The following is a 3,736-nucleotide window of genomic DNA, read 5'->3' as shown; positions in this document are numbered from 1 at the left end:
CAGGAGGAGGGCCGTGGCAACCGTTTCTCCCTGACGCTGGCAGGATCACTCAATGCCAAACCCAAGGAGGTGAGTGCCAGGGAGTGCTGGGCCACGGGGGAGCCCTCCCAGTGCTGTGGCCAGCAGCTGTGCCGCGTCGTGCGGGACAGCCAGCTTGTCAAAGCACTGGCGGAGCCCCACGAGGCCTTTCCTCCCTTAACAAACCTCCCTCTCTCCTTCTAGCTCCTCGCCAGAAACTCCTTCTATGACCTCTGGAAACCAGAGATCACGCGAGTGGAGCTCCTCAAAGGTGCAAGCTGCAAGTGGGAGGTCCTGGAGCGGTTCTATGCTCATGCCCCAACCCGGGAGGCGCCGAGAGGCCTGGGAGCACTGCAGGAGGAGAGAGTAGAGGACACCGATGAGGAGGAGGAGGATGGGGAAGAGCAGGTGGAGGAAATTAACTCTTTGACCTGGGTCAGAGCCAGCCTCTGCAGCCCGGCTGTGGACCAGGAGACGGAGCACGAGAAGGTGCCCTGCTCGCCCCATGTCAGCACTACAGAGACTGTGAGCGAGGCACCTGGCCACGTGGAGAGCCTTGAGCCAGCAATGCCCAGGGGCGGTGAGCCAGGAGCACCTCCTTTGGCCAACAGCTTTCTGCACACAGAGGACAGCGTGTGTGTCCCACCAGCAGCAAGTGCAGGAGCAGAACCAGAGGCCTCCCCTGCATCCAGCAACTTCATCCAGCATGCAGGGGAAAATGCTCCTCCGTCTCCATCACTTCCTCCAGAACCTGCACCAGAGGCCTCTCCTTCGGCTGAAAACCCTTGCGATGAGATGAGCAGCAGCCCGTCTCCCAAGGAAACAGCAGCAGCTTCTCCCCCAGCTGCAGGCCCTGCTGCCCAGGTGAGCAAGCAGCATCTCCCCTGTCCTCACCATCCCCGGGAGCTGCCGTGGGAGCTGTGTGGGGGGTGCCCAGAGTTACCCCATTTCCTTGGAGCCCCCCTGCCCATGGCATCCCACTGTCACCCCCAGGCATTTATCCTCTGCCATGTCTCCATGGGGAGATGCTGGCTCCTCTCCGTTTCCAAGTGCCAAAGACACAGGGATGAAGTCTGCTCCAGCCCACGTCGCATTCAGCCCTGAGGCCTGGATGCCGAGCGAGGAGGGAAGAGGCAGCCCCAGCAGCAGCCCCCTCCACACCAGGGCACCAGCCCCCTTGTGCCACGCACGCCCCCGGCTGCCTCCATTCCCCCTGCCCAGCCCTCTGCTATGGCCCCACAACGAGCCTTGTCCCATTGCCGTGCCAGCCGCAGGTCCCTTCCCTTGGGACATGCAGCCATGGGCAGCCTCCTCTGATCCAAACCCTTTGCCATTGTGCAACCTGGGGCACTGGGACCCTCAGCAGGGCCAGCTGATGGCTGACGGGTGCGTGTTCTTGCTCTGCCCATGCAGGTGGCCTTGGAGCCCCAAGAGGAGGAGGAGAAGCCCTCCTCCTGCAGCCCCACACCTGACGTTGAGGCAGGTACGTACCCGCGTGGAAAGCCCTGCTGGGGACAGTGGCCTGTCCTGGCACAGGGGGTGGCACCGAGGCCGGCAGCAGGAAGCGGTCGGGAGTTGCTGTGCCGAGGACAGAACCCCTCGGGAAGCCCTTGGTGGCAGGGACAGGCAGGTGCAGCCCTGCACCCGTGCAGCCCATTGCCCACAGCTCTGCTTCCCACCACAGGCATCGCTGCCCTCCCGGACGTTGCAGCTCCCCGGCGATGGCACTCATGGCTCAGGACGGCGCTTCGAGCTCTGCGCAGAGCGTTCTGCTGCTGCTGCATCCCGGGACAGCGAGAGGAGCAGCGAGCGGATGCATGTTCCAGACAGGGACCCTGAGATGGGGGCTGGAGCAGAGCCGAGAGACAGAGCGACGGATGCTGTGTCCTGAGGGCTACAGAGATGCTGCCCTGTTGTGTCCTATAGCACCCATGTGCCCAGAGAAACCAAACTCGCCAACATCGCTAGCAGCCATCGCCTGCTTCAAATAAACCCATTTGGTAGCTTTTTCTCCCCGTGTCAATTGGTGTCAGAAAATCTCCAGGGAGGCAAGTGGGGCTGTGGGGCCATAAGGCCATGGGGTGACTCCTAACTCCGCACTGGTCTTGGTGGTTGGGCTGGGTAGCAGACCCAGCAAACAGGGCTCCTCGTCACTGATACTGCTGGAACACGTCTGTGCTCTTGACCGGTTCTCTGAATGACCCCAGGGCTCTTGCAAGAGCAGCAGATTAGGTGAAACACCACCCAGGGAGTGTTCCTCAGAGGCAGAAATTTTCAGCATTTCTACTGGGAACCTTGAGAAAAATGGATTCACAGTCACCTTGTGCAGTGAGCTCATCTGCCTGTCAGCCTTGATTCCAGCGTCATGTGCCCACATCTCTTTGAACTGCATGACAATCATCCTAAATAAGTTCCCCTAAAAGGAACCCAACCCTTCCTAAGAGCAGACAAGTCCAGTTTCAAAACCTCGAATCTCCAACTTCTCTCCCTTTCTCAGGGCACTTGAGGGAGGTCTCCAAGCTCCACTTCTAGCCAAGAACATGCAGAGCTCTTTTTAGCTACCCATAGGCACTTTCCAAACCATTTTTTCATACTCTCAGTCTTGTAACAGGTGACAGGAAAATACTGGAATTAAAATTAGCACTTGGAGAGGCCCCGGGGTCTCTGAGGGAGCTGCCTCGGTCTGGCAGCTCTCACAGAAACCTCAGGAGACCAGAGGCCATCAGAGCTGCAGAGGGAGGCTGAGCAGAGAGGACGAGGGCACCTGCAATGGCACCAGCTGTCCAGGACTCCATGACCGCATCCCACACCAGTTCTTCTCAGTTCCACCTGAGAGATTACCTCTTCTACTCCACATGCTCCAAGACACATATCTGTATGTGTTGCACAGGCCTCTTGGGATATCTGGATGCAGATCCTGGCAAGAGCTCAGGAAGCTTCAGGCTTGAACCTCAGTGTCCATCAGGCAGCAGGCTCCAAGCTCCCTTTTGTTGGGGGGACATTCCCTCTGTCTCCTGCTAAAGCATTTGTGCCTGTTCTCCGAGGAGAACATGCTCGGACAGAAAGTCACAGACCTCTAATGTCTTTCAGTCCTACCTAGACCATAAAAGCAGATGGACCCATGAAGGAGAGAGATCCAGTTCAGACCCTGTAGGAAAATCTCACAAGATCCCTCCTGTTGGACAGGGAGGGGAATTACAACAGAAAAAGAGCCTTGCAATCACAGATTATTAATGGTGCTGTTCTCGTTACACCATGCTCGCTCAGGCACTTGTTCATTTAGCAGCCTAAAAGGTCTTGCTGGTCTCCCTGGTCCGATGGTACGTGGCCGCAAGTCTCTGCTCCTTGTCCACATTCGCCAGAGAAGCTCATGCTCACAGTGGCACAAATTCATGGTGCTAAGTGCTCCATCTCCCTCCTCTTGATTAAGGAGCTGCCTTTCTCCAGGGCTGCAGAGCTCCGCAGGTGTCAGCCCCTCCACGGGGCACCCTCAGCAAACCCTCTCGTCCCCGCCGCTGCTGCTGGCCCCTCACTGCTCTGGCAGCAGCGACCTCAGCGCCAGCACCCGCCGTGAGCCTCCTGCTGGCCCAGCAGCTCCTCGGGCAGGGGGACCTCGCTCGCGCACAGCCCAGCGTGGGCTGCTGCCGCCGCGGGCTGCAGGGACACCAGGTTCCTGGGCAGAGCCGCCCCGGCCAGGAAGGGGCTGCTGACGTCACAA

This window comes from Tinamus guttatus, unplaced genomic scaffold (genome assembly GCF_059628265.1).
Source record: "Tinamus guttatus ecotype Peru unplaced genomic scaffold, ASM5962826v1 Tinamus_guttatus_pri_ptg000582l, whole genome shotgun sequence".
NCBI lineage: Eukaryota > Metazoa > Chordata > Aves > Tinamiformes > Tinamidae > Tinamus > Tinamus guttatus.
Note: the sequence above shows the minus strand (reverse complement) of the source record.